This window comes from Somniosus microcephalus, chromosome 30 (assembly GCF_052327205.1).
Source record: "Somniosus microcephalus isolate GS21.2 chromosome 30, FLI_Smic_1.0, whole genome shotgun sequence".
NCBI classification, from domain to species: Eukaryota; Metazoa; Chordata; class Chondrichthyes; order Squaliformes; family Somniosidae; genus Somniosus; species Somniosus microcephalus.
In genome coordinates, this window is record NC_141016.1 from 3924380 (window position 1) to 3944414 (window position 20035).

A 20035-nucleotide genomic window follows, 5' to 3' on the forward strand; every position below is an offset into this window, starting at 1 on the left:
AGGCCTGATGGGGAGCTGGTGGTATGCCGACTTCAGATCAATCGTCGAGAATACCCGGTATTGTGCTATCTGGTTGACCATGTCAGATATGAGGGGAAGTGGGTATGTGTCTAATTGCGTGTATCGATTGATCGTCTGGCTGTAATCAATAACCAGGCGCTGTTTTTCGACGGTCTTTACTACCACCACTTGGGCTCGCCATGGGCTGGTGCTGCCCTCGATAATCCCTTCCCTCAGGAGTCTTTCTACTTCTGATTTAATAAAGCGCCTATCCCCGGCACTGTACCGCCTGCTTTTAGTAGCAATTGGCTTGCAGTCTTTGGTGAGGTTAGCGAACAATGTGGGGGGGGTTTGACCTTCAGGGTGGACAGGCTGCATACTTTGCGCGGCGCCGTGTTTAAATTCTGCCGGCTGCAGACTGTAAGTGGGGGCAGGGGCCCGCCATATGCCATCGTGACGCTCTCCAGATGGCACTGGAAGTCTAATCCTAGCAGTACGGGAGCGCAGAGCTGTGGCAGGACGAGGAATTTAAAATCTCTGTACTCCACGCCGTTCACTGTCAGAGTCGCTACACAGTAGCCGCCGACGTCCGCCGTATGGGACTTTGAGGCCATAAAGACCTGGTGGCGTGTGGGCATAACCGATAGGGAGTAGCGTCGCACTGTGTCGGGGTGGATGAAGCTCTCCGTGCTTCCGCAGTCGAAAAGGCAATTTGTGGCATGGCCATTTACCTTTACGTTCATCATGGGCCTGGCTAGTTGATGGGGCCTAGATTGGTCCAGGGTGATGGAGGCCATCGTCGAGGTCGGTGGGTCGCTGTAGTATTCGCCCGCGCCGGGGGCCTGGTCTCGAAATGGTGTCCAAGATGGCAGCTCCCCCGCGGCTGGTGGTGCCCAAAATGGCGGCCCGCACGGCTCACACGTGGTTGGTGGGGTCCAAAATGGCGGCCTGCACGGTTCACACGCGGCGCTGCTGGAATTGGGGGTCGATTTTGCCCTGCACACTCGCGTAGTGGCCTTTCTTGCCGCATTTGGAGCAGGTCGCGTCCTTTGCTGGGCATTGCTGTCTGAGGTGCTTGGCCTGGCCGCAGAAGTAGCATTTCTGGCCTCTGGTCATTGCAGCTGTAGTTGGGCTGCTGGCAGCTTGTGGCCTTACCGGGTCCCAAGATGGCTGCTCCCGTGACATCCACGTGGCCATCCGGTCAGGGGGGTAGGCGTCCATGTTCTGGAGGGCCACGTCTAACGAGTTAGCGAGGGCCACCTTCTTCTGCAGGTCGAATCCCCTCTGTTCCAGCAGCCTCTGCTGAGTATAGTTGGACCTGATGCCGGCTACGTAGGCGTCTCGGATCAGGTCTTCCGTGCATTCCTTGGCCGTCACCGCTTTGCAATTACAGGCCTGGCCGAGGACTCTCAGTGCCAGTAAATATTCGGCGCCCGATTCCCCGGGGCATTGTTTTCGGGTAGCCAGGAGGTGTCTGGCGTAGACCTCGTTAACAGGCCTCACGTATTGTTCCTTTAGCGTCGCGATGGTGGCCGCGTAAGTTGTGGCGTCTCGGATGATCGAGTAGACTCGGTGGCTCACCCGTGAGTTCAAGACAAGCCGTTTCGCGTCATCTGTAGTGACGGTAGTGCTGGAGGCCTCCAGGAAGGCTTCGAAACAGCTCAGCCAGTGTTCAAAGTTATTGGCTGCATCTGCTGCTTGAGGATCCAGGTCTAAACGTTCCGGCTTCAAGATTTGCTCCATGTCGAAAATTTAGTCAATAAAATTGATGCAGTATCAACAACACCAAAGACTACGAGTTGAACTTATACGAAGTAGGCTTTTATTGACTAAGAACTGGAGCATGCCTCTGCTAGTGGATCCATCCTAAGAGCTCCCGGGGGAAGGGTGGTGAGTCACCTTTATACCCGGGCTTAGGGGTGGAGCCAGGGGTGGAGACATGCCCGGACCTGTACAGAGTTAACAGTGGTTTACCACATTATTAATGAACATAACACTCACCACTTGCTGCATAAAGTTTTTCCTCACGTCCCCCCCTGTATCTATTGCCCAAAACCTTAAATCTGTGTCGACTAGTCCTTGTTGGGAACAGCCTTTCTCTGTTTAGCCTATCGAAACCAGTCATAATCTTGTACACCTCTATCAAATCACCCCTCAACCTCCTTTGCTCTAATGAAAACAAATCCAGCTTCTCCAACCTGCCCTTGTAGCTAAGATCCCCCATCCCCGGAATCTTGTGCCGCACTGCATCAGAACCTTTGATTGAATCTAAATATAACGTGTGTGAGACTGTTGTGTCAATTGCACCAGTTTGAACAGGGGGTTCTTCATATTAAATCATATCGAAGAATCATGTTACAGCACAGAAGGAGATCATTCAACCCATCGTGCCTATGCCAGCTCTTTGAAAGAACTATCCCATTTGCCTCATTCCACATACTTGTTCACGTAGGTAGGCCCATCTAGGTCCTAACACCATGATCTACTAACAGAAAGTTCTCCCACAATCTCTGCCTTGATATATGATGAGGATCTTAAATTTATGCACTCTAGTTGACTCACCAGCCCGTTGAATGAGTTGTTCCTTCATGGCCTTATGCAAAGTAATGGATCATGAACTTGTTTATTCACATTAATTGTTTCTTCAACCTGAAGCTGGGGGTGAAATTGGTCTTCGGCAGTAGCCGGAATGGGCTCGTCGTGAATCAGCAGCCTGGTTTATACCGCGGGCGGTTTTCTCTCCCATTGAAGCCGGTTGGCCACGAGCCCGTCTCGCGCTACTGGCGGAGACCAGCTTCACCCCCTCCATCTCTTAACTACTGCTCTTCGTAACAGTTTTAACTGGCAGTTTTAATTGCAGTTATTTTGAGTCTGAATGCAGATGGAGTCATCATTTCAGGATCAGCATCTGGTATTCTCGAATAAGGATTACAGTTAAGTGACATCAGATGAGGTTAGTGCCATTTTCAAATGAGGGCTGGGATGCATGCTGGGTTAATGATACCCTTGTACATATTCCGCATTCACTGTAGTTGTTCAAGCAGCCACACTGCAGAAGCTGCTTGATGTGATGACTCTCGAGAGGCCCATAGTTTGATCACTCCACCAAAATGCTTTCACCGTCATAAGTGAGCTGAATTGCCTGTACTCTACGGATTTGAACAAGCGCGGCTGCAGTTGAGACAAATTTGGTCTTCTTACCTAAGGAAGGATATACTTGCCATAGAGCGAGTGCAATGGAGGTTCACCAGACTGGTTCCTGGAATGGGGGGATTGTCCTATGAGGAGAGATTGAGTAGACTAGGCCTATATTCTCTAGAGTTTAGAAGAATGAGAGGTGATCTCATTGAAACATACAAAATTCTTACAGGCCTTGACAGGGTAGATGCAGGGAGGATGTTTCCTCTGGCTGGGAAGTCCAGAACCAGGGGTCACAGTCTCAGAATAAGGGGTCGGCCTTTTAGGACTGAAGAGGAGAAATTTCTTCACTCAGAGGGTGGTGAATCTTTGGAATTCTCGACCCCAGAGGGCTGTGAAGGCTCAGTCGTTGAGTATATTCAGGACAGAGATCGATAGATTATTGGATATTAAGGGAATCAAGGAATATGGGGATAGTGCAGGAAAGTGGAGATGAGGTAAAAGATCAACCATGATCTTATTGAATGGCGGAGCAGGCTCGAGGGGCCGAATGGCGGAGCAGGCTCGAGGGGCCGAATGGCGGAGCAGGCTCGAGGGGCCAAATGGCGGAGCAGGCTCGAGGGGCCGAATGGCGGAGCAGGCTCGAGGGGCCGAATGGCGGAGCAGGCTCGAGGGGCCGTGTGGCGGAGCAGGCTCGAGGGGCCGTATGGCGGAGCAGGCTCGAGGGGCCGAGTGGCGGAGCAGGCTCGAGGGGCCGTGTGGCGGAGCAGGCTCGAGGGGCCGAATGGCGGAGCAGGCTCGAGGGGCCAAATGGCTGACTCCTACTCCTATTTCTTATGTTGCAAATGGAAACCTTCATCAGGAAAAAATATACATCATCCTCTTCCATTTCTTGGGTTGCTGCTTTGAATCCCTTCAAATTGAATTTTCCCATCGGTTAACTTCACATCAACTACCTGATATAATGCATTGACCTTCCCAGCGAAAGGCTGATTCAAGTCTATGAAACTTTTCGTTTCCGTCTAGAACTGAGACTTTATTCACACTTCCTCCAGCATAGGAACAGGAGGAGGCCATTCGGCCCCTCAAGCCTTTTCAGCCATTCTATTAGATCATGGCGAATCTGTACCCTAACTATATTTACCTGCCTTTTCTCCAGATCTCTTGGTAACCTTATCTAACAAAAATCGATCGAGCTCAGTCTTGAAAATTTCGATTGACCCCCAGCGTCCACAGCCTTTTGTTGGGAGATTCCCAGAATCGTGTTAAGTCTATAAGCGGTGGGGACTGTAACTGCTGGGGATTTGAAAGGTACTACTCCGCGATAAATCAGAGTTCTATTCATTTTTTTAATTGCTCTGCCATATTGTGAAGACATTGGGAAGAACTCGCATTTCTCCAGCGCCTTTCACATCCACAGGACGTCCCAAAGCGCTTCACAGCCAATGAAGTACTTTTGAAGCGTGGTCACTGTTGTAATGTAGGAAACGCGGCAGCCAGTTGGCACAAAGCAAGCTCCCACAAACAGCAACGTGATAATGCCCAGATAATCTGTTTCAGTGATGTTGATTGAGGGATAAATATTGGCCCCAGGACACTGAGGAGAACTCCCCTGCTCTTCTTCAAATAAGTGCCGTGGGATCTTTCATCTCCACCTGAGCGGGCAGACGGGGCCTCGGTTTAACGTCAGATCTGGAAGACAGCACCTCCGACAGTGCGGCGCTCCCTCAGTACTGCCCCTCCGACAGTGCGGCACTCCCTCAGTACTGCCCCTCCGACAGTGCGGCGCTCCCTCAGTACTGCACCTCCGACACTGCGGCGCTCCCTCAGTACTGCCCCTCCGACAGTGCGGCGCTCCCTCAGTACTGCCCCTCCGACAGTGCGGCACTCCCTCAGTACTGCCCCTCCGACAGTGCGGCGCTCCCTCAGTACTGCACCTCCGACACTGCGGCGCTCCCTCAGTACTGCACCTCCGACAGTGCGGCGTTCCCTCAGTACCGCCCCTCCGACATTGCGGCGCTCCCTCAGTACAGCCCCTCCGACAGTGCAGCGCTCCCTCAGTACTGCCCCTCCGACAGTGCGGCGCTCCCTCAGTACTGCCCCTCCGACAGTGCGGCGCTCCCTCAGTACTGCACCTCCGACAGTGCGGCGCTCCCTCAGTACTGCACCTCCGACAGTGCGGCGCTCCCTCAGTACTGCACCTCCGACAGTGCGGCGCTCCCTCAGTACTGCCCCTCCGACAGTGCGGCGCTCCCTCAGTACTGCCCCTCCGACAGTGCGACGCTCCCTCAGTACTGCCCCTCAGACAGTGCGGCGCTCCCTCAGTACTACCCCTCCGACAGTGCGGCGCTCCCTCAGTACGGCCCCTCCGACAATGCAGCTCTCCCTCAGCACTGCACTGGGAGTGTCGCCCTGGATTTTTGTGCTCAAGTCTCTGGAGTGGGACTTGAACCCACAACCTTCTGACTCAGAGGCTTGAGAGCTAGCTGCTGAGCCACGGCTGACACCTAAGTGTCTACTCTACACTCAGGTCAATATTGTAGTGACTCTGTGCTAATTAGATCCCAGCCACTTCGTACTTCTGGCACACAATTTCTTGACTGATGAGCGCAACACTTTGCTATTTACCGCGGTTATGGTGGGAGACTGGGAGAATGCCAGCAGAACTTTGGGCCTCTGTTTCTATTGCTCTCCCCATTTTAACATCATAGGCAAATTTCACCAGCCTTTCAGTTTTTCCATCAAGGTCAATTATATAGATTAGAGAAACCGTAAACATTTAGTTGTGACCTCCCCAGCTTCCCCAGTCTGACGATGCCTTGCTCAAACACCTTCTGTTCCCTATTGTCTATCCAGCTTCTTACCCAAGCCAATGCTCTGCCCTCAATCTCTGTGCCTTTTAGCTTAATTAAAAGTCTTTCATGTGGAACTTTGCCAAAAGGAATATACAGACAGTTTCAAGGGCTGACAATAATGGGCGTTTGGAATGTAAATGTCAGCCAACATTTAAAGCTTTTCATTGTGCTTTCTTAAATGTTAGAAAAAATTACAGTGAGTCCGCACATTTTTCACCTTTATCTGCTTATGGATTCTGTGATCTTCATTTGCAGCCTCATCTAAAGATTTGTTTTCTTAAAAACTCAATGCATAAAATACAACTGTACATTGGGGATTGGTAACACTTGGGTAGATTCAGAATGCAGCTTACAAATGGAACACACAAGCCTAGAAATGACTGCTGGTACAGTTCACCTCCTCAGGACTCCCCAAAGCCCTTCACAAGAACAACTACAACGTGCGTATATATAGCGCCTTTACTGTGTAAATAAAAAATACCAAGTAGGAGATAGTCGGAGGGTAACCAAGGCTTGGTCAAAGAGATGGGTTTTGAGGAGGATCCGAAAGGAGAAGCGGGAGGTGGAGAGGTTTAGGGTGGCAATTCCAGAGCTTAGGGTCCAGACGGCTGAAGGCACAGCCGCCAATGGTGGGGCGAAGGCGGGGTGGGGGCACAAGAGGCCAGGGTTGGAGGAATGGAGCATTCCAGGAGGTTACAGAGATAAGGAGACGTGACCCTATGAAGGGATTTAAAAATTAGGTTGTAAATTTTAAATTTGAGGAACTGTGGTGGTGGAGGTGGGGCGGGAGTGGGGGCAAGAGCCAATGTAGGTCAGCAAGTAAAGGATTTATGGAATTAATTAATACCATCAGGTGATGGTGTGGAGACAGGAAGAAAAGCCATGGCTGGAGACGCTCTGAATACGATTGGACAGGCCAGAGTGGAATGAGGTGAGGGCAGCCCCACTCAGCTGGGCAGTGGAGGAGAGATTTTTTTTTTTATTCGTTCATGGGATGTGGGCGTTGTTGGCAATGCCCATCCCGAGTTCCCCTTGAGAAGGTGGTGGTGAGCCACCTTCTTGAACCGCTGCAGTCCGTGTGGTGAAGGTGCTCCCACAGTGCTGTTAGGGAGGGAGTTCCAGGAATTTGACCCAGCGACGATGAAGGAACGGCAATATATTCCTAAGTCAGGATGGTGTGTGCCTTGGAGGGGAACTTGGAGGTGGTGGTGTTCCCATGTGCCTGCTGTCCTTGTCCCTCTAGGTGGTAGAGGTTGTGGGTTTGGGAGGTGCTGCCGAAGAAGCCTTGGCGAGTTGCTGCAGTGCATCTTGTAGATGGTACACACTGCAGCCAGGGTGCGCCGGTGGTGGAGGGAGTGGATGCTTAAGGTGGTGGATGGGGTGCCAATCAAGCGGGCTGCTTTGTCCTGGATGGTGTCGAGCTTCTTGAGTGTTGTCGGAGCTGCACTCATCCAGGCAAGTGGAGAGGATTCCATCACACTCCTTACTTGTGCCTTGTAGATAGTGGAAAGGCTTTGGGGAGTCAGGAGGTGAGACACTCACCGCAGATTACCCAGCCTCTGACCTGTTCTTGTCACAGTATTTATGTGGCTGGTCCAATTAAGTTTCTGATTAATGGTGACCTCCAGGATGTTGATAGTGGGGGATTCGGCGATGGTGATGCCATTGAATGTCAAGGGGCAGTGGTTAGGCTCTTGCTTGTTGGAGATAGTCATTGCCTGGCACTTCTGTGGCGCGAATGTTACCTGCCACTTATCAGCCCAAGCCTGAACGTCATCCAGGTCTTGTTGCATGCGGGCATGGACTGCTTCATTATCTGAGGAGCTGTGAATGGCACTGAACACTGTGCAGTCATAAGCGAACATCCCCATTTTTGACATTATGTTGGAGGGAAGTGTTAAGTCTGTGTGTTCCAGTTATGGTTAATATGAATCACTGCACACAGACCACAAGAATAACTTTAACAGGTCTTTACTAGTCGAAGGTCAGGGCTGAACTGCCCAATAAATCATTACACAGCACTTATATACCGGTGTGGTCACCACCGGTATTACAGTATACAGCAGCCAAGATAAAGTAGTGCATCTCTTAAAATAGTTCTCTTAAAGGTGGAACGGTTACATACACCACAGGAAGATCATTGATTAAGCAGCTGAAGATGGTTGGGGCTAGGACACTGCCCTGAGGAATTCCTGCAGTGATGTCCTGGGGTCTGCATGGTCTCGCCGATGTACCATGCTCCGGGGCATCCTTTCCTGCAACGTATGAGGTAGACAACGTTGGCCGAGTCACATGAGTATGTACCCTGGACACACGAATCTCCATCAAAGACGGACACCTCAGCACTTCACTCTACCGCAAGCCCACGGACAACCTCACGATGCTTCACTTCTCCAGCTTCCACCCTAACCACGTTAAAGAAGCCATCCCCTATGGACAAGCCCTGCGAATACACAGGATCTGCTCAGACGAGGAGGAACGCGATGGACACCTACAGACACTGAAAGACGCCCTTGTAAGAACGGGCGTCTTTCCAGGACATGCCAGATCATCAACACAGATACCATCATCACTGCGACAACGGATGAACGGACACCGCGCAACAATCACCAGGCAGGAGTGTTCCCTCCCAGTCGGGGAACACTTCAGCAGTCAAGGACATTCAGCCTCCGATCTTCGGGTAAGCATTCTCCAAGGTGGCCTTCGAGACACACGACAACGCAAAATCGTCGAGCAGAAACTGATAGCCAAGTTCCGCACCCATGAGGACGGCCTTAACCGAGATCTTGGGTTCATGTCACGCTACATGTAACCCCACCTGATGCAGGGTCATCCAGACTCGAGTCGACATTGGCTTGTTCTCTCTACACAGATGCGGCTGGACCTGCTGTGATTTCCAGCCAAAAAAAATGTTTTTTGTCTGTTTTTTTGTTTTTCATACAGACCCCAGCATCTGCAATATTTGACCCCTTGTGACCCCACCTCATTGTTCTTTGATGTAATGTTTCCCTGACTGACCTGTTTGGACACCATTCACACCTTTGACTGCTGTGATTATCTCTCTGCCGAGGTGCGATAAATGGCAGTTGGAAAGGTTACCTGTAAACATCTGACATGATTCTCTGACTATATAAGCTGTGTCTTTATGCATTTCTCCACTTCACCTGAAGAAGGAGCAGCGCTCCGAAAGCTTGTGATTTCAAATAAAGCTGTTGGACTATAACCTGGTGTTGTGTGATTTCTTACATTCCTCTGAGGTGATCAATGCCTTGCTTTTGCGAAAGGCATTCTTACAGTCCTCGCTCCACTTCCATGGTACTTCTTTCTGCAAAAGAGCGTTCAGCAGGTGCAGCACCGTGGATCGATTTGGCAGAAACTTATGGTAATAGTTAATCAACCCTAGGAACGACCTCAACTGGGATACATTTTCCGGAGCGGGAGCCTTCACAACAGCTTCGATCTTGTCAGGTGACTTGTGCAGCCCCTCCTGGTCAATGACATGACCACAGTACGAGATCCGTTTCTGACTCACATTTCTGGCGATTAACTCGAAGTCCATATTCCTTCAATCTGGTGAGCACCAGTTTCAAATTCGCAAGGTGTTCCTCATCGTCATCTCCTGTAATCAGGATATCGTCCAAGTAACATTGAGTGCTTGGAATTCCCTGTAATACCTGCTCCATGGCCCTCTGCCAAATTGCTGGAGCCGAAGCCATTCCAAAAACCAGTCTATTATATCGATACAAGCCTCTGTGCGTGTTGATTGTGAGATACTGGCGCGACTCTTCCTCAACTTCCATCTGTAAGTACGCTTGCGCCAGGTCTATCTTGGTGAAGTGTTTCCCGCCAGACAATGAAGCAAAGATATCCTCAATCCGCGGAAGCGGATATTGCACCGTGTGAAGCACCGGATTAACCGTGATCTTGAAGTCTCCACAGATGCGGACCTTCCCCGGTTCCCCTGGCTTGTTACTCGATGAACGCTTCATGACGGGAACAATGGGCGTGGCCCACTCACTCCAGTCCACCTTAGACAGTACTCCTGAACGTTCTAGCCCTTCCAGCTCAGCTTCCACAGCAGGTCGTATCGCATAAGGTACCGGTCTGGCTTTGAAAAATTTTGGGTTTGCATGTTCTGCAATCTTGATTTTTGCCGTAATTCCTCTCAGTGTTCCCAGTCCCTGTTGGAACACCTCTTTAGCCTCATCCAATATTCTGGACAATCGTTCAGGTTTGACATCTTTTTTTCCGGAATCTACCGTTATTGCTTTTAGGGAGTGCCAGTCCATATTTATTTTCCTGATCCACTCCCGTCCCAGAAGTGGTGGACCTCCCTCAGGTAGTACATATAAGTCCATTCCTTGGTGTTCTTTGCCCTTGTGTACCACCTTGACTTTTATCTTTCTGATGGGGTATACTCTTTGCCCCGTGTATGTCTGCAATACTATCTCCGTATCCCGTAGGGGAATATGTGTGAATAACCTTTTGTAATCTTGCTTATTCATGACCGTCAACGCCGATCCGGTGTCCAATTCCATCTTCACTTGGACTCCTGCTATCTGAAGTGTGACCCAGATAGTTTGTAGGTCAGCTTCCTTACTCACATTGTGAATTCTCAGACTACCCAGTTCCTTGCTGTTGGAGTCTGAATCCGAATTCTGTTCATCCGAACTCTTCTCAGCCACCTTATGTACCTTTCTGCACTTTTCCTGCGGTGACTTTTTGTTGCTGGTCTTCTTTCCTGACCGGCATACTTTAGCTATGTGACCAAGCTTGCCACATTTTCTACATTCCTGATTTTTAAACCAGCATTGGTTCTGATCGTGTGTTGTCTTTCCAAAGCGATAACATTTCGCTGTACCCAAAGCCATTTGATCTACGCTGAGTACCGCTGCCTTCAGCTGCATTTCCGCAGTGCCTCTCGCTGCGGCTTCATGCGATGCTGCAATAGTGACAGCCTTATCAAGAGTAAGATCATTCTCTTCAAGCAGCCGCTTTTGTGTTCCTTCTTTCGACAATCCACACACGAATTTGTCTCTCAGTGCCTCTGTCAGTCTTTCCCCAAACTGACAGTATTTCGCTAGCTTACGCAGTTCAATTAAATACTCCGCGTTGCTTTCCTCTTTCAGTTGCGTTCTCGCATAAAATTTAAATTGTTCCGCTAACATCAGCGGTGTGGGGTTCAAATGATTTCTCAGGACAGCAACAATATTAGCGAAAGTCTGATCCGCCGGTTTAGCTGGTGATAGAAGATGCTTCAATAGCCCGTATGTCTTCGCACCCATTGAGTTTAGTAAGGTTAGTGCTTTATCTTCATCTGATATTTTATTTGCCTTACAATAAATCTCTATGCGTTCTACATACGTGGCCCAATCTTCAACATCGGGATCGAAATCGTTGATGTTACCACGCTTAGGCATCCTCGCAATCTTCTTGACAAACAAAAAGAAATTTTTCTTTTTTTTTTTCAAAATGGCGGTTTCCCGCGCTTGTCTTCTTCCCCCGCTGGCTGTAATGGCGATTGCCGTATTGCTGCGTTCGCGCTCCCCAGCGGTTCTCAAATCGTGCCTCCCAGCCCCTCTTGCAGTCCGGTCCTTTCCCCCGGCTGCGGCTGAGTTCTCCGCGGTTTTTTTAAAATTTTATCCCGCGCCTCGCGGCCTCGGTAGCTGCCCGGCCTTTTTCCCCGGTCACGGCCGAGCTCTTTCTCGACGCTGTTGCGTCTCCCAGCCCGCTTGCAGCCCAGTCTTTTACACTGGCTGCGTTTGCATTCACCGCGGCTCCCGTGCCTTACGCTGCCCCAGTCTCAGCGCCTCTGGCCCCGACTTCTGTCCGGCTCTTTTCCCCGGCCGTGGTCGAGTTCTCCGCCCTTATATCCTCCGTTTTTCCCTCCCCTACTTCACAGCCAACGTGGCCGACTTGCTGCTCGTCGCTGATCGGCTTACCCACCACCGTGATAGAAGGGATGATCACTGCCTGTTGCTGATGGAAGGCTTCGTGTCAGGATTCTTCCTTGCTCTTCAGACCCGAGTCTTTTCTCAGCAGGATGATGAGGGCGGATGCCTCTTCTCGACGCCCGTTAAACTGCCTTGGATATATCTCTGCCGCAGGGTAAGATCGTCATCGTCGCCACTGTTAAGTCTGTGTGTTCCAGTTATGGTTAATATGAATCACTGCACACAGACCACAAGAATAACTTTAACAGGTCTTTACTAGTCGAAGGTCAGGGCTGAATTGCCCAATAAATCATTACACAGCACTTATATACCGGTGTGGTCACCACCGGTATTACAGTATACAGCAGCCAAGATAAAGTAGTGCATCTCTTAAAATAGTTCTCTTAAAGGTGGAACGGTTACATACACCACAGGAAGATCATTGATTAAGCAGCTGAAGATGGTTGGGGCTAGGACACTGCCCTGAGGAATTCCTGCAGTGATGTCCTGGGGCTGTGATGATTGACCTTCAACCACCACAGCCATCTTCCTTTGTGCTAGGTATGACTCCAGCCAATGAAGCATTTTCCCCCTGATTCCCATTGACTTCAATTTTACTGGGGCTTCTTGATGCCAGACTTGGTCAAATGCTGCCTTGATGTCAAGGGCAGTCACTCTCACCTCACCCCTGGAATTCAGCTCCTTTGTCCATGTTTGGACCAAGGCTGTAATGAGGTCAGGAGCCGAGTGGCCTTGGCGGAACCCAAACTGGGCATCAGTGAGCAGGTTATTGGCGAGTAAGTGTCGCTTCATAGCACTGTCGATGACACCTTCCATCACTTTGCTGATGATTGAGAGTAGACTAATGGGGCGGTAATTGGCCGGGTTGGATTTGTCCTGCTTTTTGTGGACAGGACATACCTGGGCAGTTTTCCACATTGTCGGATAGATGCCAGTGTTGTAGCTGTACTGGAACAGCTTGGCTAGAGGCACGGCTTGTTCTGGAGCACAAGTCTTCAGCACGACAGCCGGGATGTTGTCAGGGCCCACAGCCTTTGCTGTATCCAGTGCGCTCAGCCATTTCTTGATATCACGTGGAGTGAATTGAATTGGCTGAAGACTGGCCTCTGTGATGGTGGGGACCTCGGGAGGAGGCCGTTATGGATCATCCACTCAGCACTTCTGGCTGAAGATGGTTGCAAACGCTTCAGCCTTGTCTTTTGCACTCGCGTGCTGGGCTCCACCACCATTGAGGATGAGGATACACATGGAGCCTCCTGGAGGAGAGATGATTTGGTTGACTGTTGAAGGATGCAGAGAGGTAGCCAGTTTTTCCTCTGCCACTGCAATGAAGCAGCCCTGTGACTTTGTCCGTGCTGTACTATCCCTCCTTGTCACCCTCTGTCTACCCGCCTTAGTTCTGTAACCCTCAATACCCTTGCCGAACAAAAATCTATCAATCTCCGTTATAAAATTTTGAATTGACACCCAGCATCAACAGCTTTTTGGGGGAGAGAGTTCCAGATTTCCGCTCCCCTTTTTGTGAAGAAGTGCATCCTAACATCACCCCTGAACGGCCTGGCTCTAATTTTAAGGTTCTGCCCCCTTGTTCTGGACTCCCCCCACCAGAGGAAATATTCTCTCTCTATCGACCCGATCAACTCCTCCAATCATCTTAAACACCTCAATTAAATTCCTACAAACATGCACCACAGCGCATTGAGTACCAGAGTTCTGCATCTTTATCTTTCATCTCGTTTGTTTTCCATTATTCTTTTAGACTCCCCCTCAACATTTTTTTTGACTCTTTCCATCCTGTTTCTCTCTCTCTTTCCATCCTGTTTCTCTCTATCTCTTTCCATCCTGTTTCTCTCTATCTCTTTCCATCCTGTTCCTCTTTATCTCTTTCTGTGTCTCTGCCCTCTTTCTTTATCAACTCTGTGGCCGCGATTGTCCCTACCTCGGCGGGCGACGTCGATGGCGGGTCTCGGCCCCGCTGCTAGCGCTATCCCGGCCTCCGACATGACTTTCCCCTGATTGGGCTTGTTAAGCCCCGCCCAGCAAGTTTCCCAGCCAATTGAAGGATGCGGGTCTGACGACGCGTCATCAGCCAGTTTCCTTAAAGGGACCATGCGCAAATTTACTTTGACATTTGTGCTGTCAGCATTGAGATGCTGCAAATACTGACAAACACTGCACAGAGGTGCACGGCTGCACCCAGGCTCTCGCATGTCTCCCTCCATATGCTTATGGGGGGAGTCACAGCACACAGGGAGGTTCTTTTCCCTTCCCATGGGCAGTAGAGACCTTCCCAGGACACCAACACAGCCTGGTTGCACATGGCACAGGAGGACACAAGCAGGGATGTGGTCAGGAGGACCAGGCTGCAGTGGTGCAAACCTTTCAATGATCTCGGTAGATCACGAAACGTCACTGCAAAGCCACACTCAACCTCATTCTGCTGTGCCACTCATCACATCCCCATCACTCCGCCTTCCCTACCCTACTCCTGCACATCCTTACTCACACCAACTTACCTTGCACCTCCACCCATCCCTCCCTATCTATATTATCACTTCCCCATCTCAATAGCCACCCCTCACACTCACCCTCCTCCTAATCCAATCACACCAACTAACAACACACAAGGGTAGGCACTTGTGTGTTTTAGCCAATGTTCATGTGAAGCTTCTGTTAGTGTGTTGTCAAACATTGAAATCTTTATTTTCAACACTTTGCTTTCTTGGACAGATTTGTGTGCACCTTTCGATTGGCTTAGTGAGTTGCAGTGAATGGTGAGACATAACTGTACCACCTGCTATATAGATGAGTGGGAAAGGGATGCTTTATGGTGCTGGTGTTGGGTGGTGCCAACCTGGCGCATCATGTGGCAGCCAGGGTGTGCAGCGTTAAGTGAAGTAAATCTGGCCATGGTGAGGCCATCCCTAGAGTCCCGGGCAGCAATGTGGTCGGGTGCTGATGCCCTGTGTCCTGTGCAGCATCAGGTGATTGCGGAGAAGTTTGGTGTTGTTGTTGGTGCTGCTGGTGTGCCTAGTGCTGCTGGTGATGGGGCTGATCATGGTGGGATTCTGAGGGCCAAGGTGAGAGAGTTGCAAGGGAGCAGCGGCAGCAGAGAGGAGGTGAGCCCGGTATAAAAACCGGCGTGAAGACCGAGGCCCGACCAGTTCCAGGGAGCAGCGGCAGCAGAGAGGAGGTGAGCCCGGTATAAAAACCGGCGCGAAGACCGAGGCCCGACCAGTTCCAGGGAGCAGCGGCAGCAGAGAGGAGGTGAGCCCGGTATAAAAACCGGCGCGAAGACCGAGGCCCGACCAGTTCCAGGGAGCAGCGGCAGCAGAGAGGAGGTGAGCCCGGTATAAAAACCGGCACGAAGACCGAGGCATACCAAATCAACAGCAGAGGAGAGAGGTAAAAAGTAATCAGAGTGTGACGTCACCAGGGAGCAGGTAAGTGATTGGTTGGTGAGTATTTCTCTTTTTTAAACTTAAAGGCCTAGAAATTAGGTTTGCCTCCGCCAGGGCTTTTGCGCCCGAAATTTTGCGCCCGCGATAATTGCTGCTGCGCCCGCCAAAAATTCAGCTGCCCCGCGCCCAGATGGCTGCGGGCGCTAATGGAGGGTTTCAGCGCCTCGCTATGGGCGCTGAATGCAGGTTTGCGGCGCTAATCCCCCGCTGCGGCACCCGATGCGGTGCGGCAGGCTGGGGTACTGCAGGCCTCCTCCTTCTGTTAAGGAGGAGCTGCCTGCAGCCGACCGCTGACCGGTCGATTCGCCCGACAAATGAGCCCGGCACCTCGGAGAAGTGCCGGGCTCGCGGGCCACACACATCAGTGCCGCGGGGGGGTGGTGGAGGAGTCCGGGGAGGGAGGTGCGGGCAGGCGGCCGGCCGCCGCTCCACCTTAATGCGCCGGCGCTACGTGCTGCAACATCCCGTTGAACAATCGTTGGTTGCGGCTGCCACGGGCGAGGCGGCCGCAACTGAATTTGGGCGTCCGGCCACGTTACCACGGCAACCGGGACGCTGCGCACACCGATGACGTCATCGGTGCCGGCGCAGCGCTACCGGCTAACGCCGATGGTAGGGCCCAACGCAATTTCGATCGCGGCTATAATTCCGGCGCAAGGCCCTCTAACGCCTCTAATTGGGCGCTAACCCCACCGAATTTCTAGGCCAAACTCTGTAGTTTATAGTTACTAGGGTCTTTTCTGGTGTAGCAGGGACTGTTGGTAGACTATACAAGCGCCTTAGAGATATTTTTAATTGGTGATAGTAAATTAATTTAAATTAAGTAAAGGGAAGGTAATGCCAGGTGAGCACAGCCCCGTGATATGCTCCTCTTGCTCTATGTGGGAATTCAGGGACACTGCCGGTGCCCCTGATGACCACGTGTGCCAGAGATGCATCCATCTGCAGCTACTAGCAAACCGCACTGAGGCGCTGGAGCTGCGGGTGGATGGGTTGTTGAGCATTCACGATGCTGAGAGGTTCGTGGATAACACGTTTAGTGAGTTGGTCACACCGCAGGGAAGGGCTGCACAGGAAGATAGGAAATGGGTGACCACCAGGAGGAGCAATAGAAGCAGGCAGGTAGTGCAGGAGACCCCTGTGACCATTCCCCTCTCAAACAGGTATGCCGCTTTGGATACTGTTGAGGGGGATGACTCACCAGGGGAAGGCAGCAGCAGCCAACTTCCTGGCACTGGGGGTGCTCCTGCTGCCCAGGAAGGGGGGAAAAAGAGTGGGAGAGCAATAGTGGTAGGGGATTCTATAGTAAGGGGAACAGATAGGCGTTTCTGTGGCCGTAGACGTGAATCCAGGATGCTTTGTTGCCTCCCTGGTGCCAGGGTCAAGGATATCACTGAGCGGCTGCAGGGCATTCTGGAGGGGGAGGGTGAACAGCCAGAGGTCGTGGTCCACATTGGTACCAACGACATAGGTAAAAAGAGGGATGAGGTCCTGCAGCAAGAATTTAGGGAGCTAGGTGAAGGATTAAAGAGCAGGACCTCAAAGGTTGTAATCTCTGGATTACTCCCGGTGCCACGTGCTAGTGAGTATAGGAATGGGAAGATAGAACAGATGAATGCGTGGCTAAAGGGATGGTGCAGGGGGGAGGGCTTTAGTTTCCTGGATCACTGGGTCTGCTTCTGGGAAAGGTGGGACTTGTACAAGTCGGACGGTTTACACCTGAACCAGAGGGGAACCAATATCCTTGCAGGGAGGTTTGCTAGCACTGCTGGGGGGGGTTTAAACTAACTTGGCAGGGGGATGGGGTACAGAGTGGAGCTATAGCAGGGGGTGATTTACAGCCAAATACAGAGAAAAAAACAAGGCAGAGCAAATATGCGAAGGCAAAAGGGAATATGGCAGGGCTGGAAGGCATTTATTTTAATGCAAGGAGTCTTGCAAATAAGGTGGATGAACTGAAGTTGTTGTTGAACACATGGGAGTACGATATTGTTGCTATCACGGAGACATGGTTGAGGGAGGGTCAGGACTGGCAGCTCAATATTCCGGGGTATGGAATCTTCAGGCGAGACAGAGGGGGGTGTAAAAGGGGAGGGGGTGTTGCAATATTAATTAAGGAGTCAATTACTGCTGTAAGGAGGGATGATATATTAGTGGGTTCCTCTAATGAGGCCATATGGGTAGAACTTAAAAACAAAAAGGGGGCAAGCACTTTGCTGGGAGTGTACTATAGGCCCCCAAACAGTCAGGGGGAGATAGAGGAACAGATATGTAGGCAAATCTCAGAAAAGTGTGAAAATAATAGGGTAATAATAGTGGGGGATTTCAACTTCCCCAATATTAATTGGGATAGTCAGAGTGTGAAAGGCTTAGAGAGTGCAGATTTCTTAAAGTGCATCCAGGAGAGCTTTTTGAGCCAACATGTAGAAAGTCCTACAAGAGAGGGGGCGATACTGGACCTAATTCTGGGGAATGTAGCCGGGCAAGTGGTGGAAGTGTCAGTAGGAGAGCATTTTGGCGACAGTGACCATAATTCGGTGAGATTTAAGGTGGTCATGGAAAAAGACAAAGACGGCCCGGAAATAAGGGTTCTAAATTGGGGGAAGGCCGATTTTAATATGATAAGGCAGGATCTGGCCAAAGTGGACTGGGAGCAGCTACTTATAGGAAAATCCACATCAAGACAGTGGGAGACTTTCAGAAGGGAAATAGAGAGAGTACAACGCCAACATGTTCCTGTAAAGGTCAAGGGTGGGACCAACAAGCAAAGGGAACCTTGGATGACAAGGGATATACAAAAATGCATTAGAAATAAAAGGGGGGCTTTTGGCAGTTACAAAAGACTAAAGACGGAAGAAGCCCTAGAGGAGTATAAAAAGTGCAGGGGCATACTTAAAAAAGAAATTAGGAGGGCGAGGAGGGGCCATGAAATAACACTGGCGAGCAAAATAAAGGAAAATCCTAAGATGTTTTATAAGTATATTAAGGGCAAGAGGATAACCAGGGAAAGGGTAGGGCCCATTAGGGACCAAAGTGGCAATCTGTGTGTAGAGCCAGATGATGTAGGCGGGGTTTTAAATGAATTTTTTGCATCTGTGTTCACTATGGAGAGAGACGATGCAGACATAGAAATCGGGCAAGGGGACTGTGACATACTTGAACATATTAGCATCGAGAGGGAGGAGGTGCTAGCGGTTTTAGCAGGCCAAAAAGTGGATAAATCCCCAGGCCCGGACGAGATGTATCCCAGGCTGCTGTGGGAGGCAAAGGAGGAGATTGCAGGGGCTCTGACACAAATTTTCAGAACCTCTCTGGCCACAGGGGATGTACCAGAGGACTGGAGAACAGCTAATGTAGTACCATTATACAAGAAGGGTAGCAGGGATAAACCAGGGAATTACAGGCCAGTGAGCCTAACATCTGTGGTAGGGAAATTATTGGAAAAAATTCTGAGGGACAAAATTAGTCTCCACTTGGAGAGGCAAGGATTAATTGGGGATAGTCAGCATGGCTTTGTCAAGGGTAAATCATGTCTGACAAACCTGATTGAATTTTTCGAGGGGTGACTAGGGGGGTGGATGAGGGAAATGCTGTGGATGTGGTTTACATGGACTTCAGTAAAGCTTTTGACAAAGTCCCGCATAGGAGACTGGTCAAGAAGGTAAGAGCCCATGGGATCCAGGGTGCCTTGGCGCGTTGGATCCTAAACTGGCTGAGTGGCAGGAGGCAGAGGGTGATGATCGAAGGATGCTTTTGTGACTGGAAGCCTGTGTCCAGTGGGGTACCTCAGGGATCGGTGCTGGGTCCCTTGTTGTTTGTGATCTACATAAATGATTTGGATGAGAATGTAAAAGGTATGATCAGTAAGTTCGCAGATGACACGAAAATTGGTGGGGTGGTAAATTGCGAGGAGGAAAGCCTCAGGCTACAGGACGATATAAACGGGTTGGTCAGATGGGCGGAAAAGTAGCAAATGGAATTTAACCCTGAAAAGTGCGAGGTGATGCATTTTGGACGGACAAATAAGGCAAGGGAATACACAATGAGTGGTAGGACCCTAGGAAGTACAGAGGGTCAGAGGGACCTTGGTGTACATGTACATAGATCTCTGAAGGCAGCGGAACAGGTAGATAAGGTGGTTAAAAAGGCATATGGGATACTTGCCTTCATTAGCCGAGGCATAGAATATAAGAGCAGGGAGGTTATGATGGAGCTGTACAAAACGCTGGTGAGGCCACAGCTGGAGTACTGTGTGCAGTTCTGGTCGCCTCACTATAGGAAGGATGTGATTGCTTTGGAGAGGGTGCAGAGAAGATTCACCAGGATGTTACCTGGGATGGAGCGCCTCAGCTATGAAGAAAGACTAAACAGGCTGGGGTTGTTTTCCTTGGAGCAAAGAAGGCTGAGGGGGGACCTGATTGAGGTGTACAAAATGATGAGGGGCATAGATAGGGTAGATAAAGAGGAACTTTTCCCCTTAGTAGGGGGGTCAATAACAAGGGGGCATAGATTCAGGGTAAGGGGCAGGAGATTTAGAGGGGATTTGAGGAGGAACTTTTTCACCCAGAGGGTGGTTGGAATCTGGAACTCACTGCCTGAAAGGGTGGTAGAGGCAGGAACCCTCACA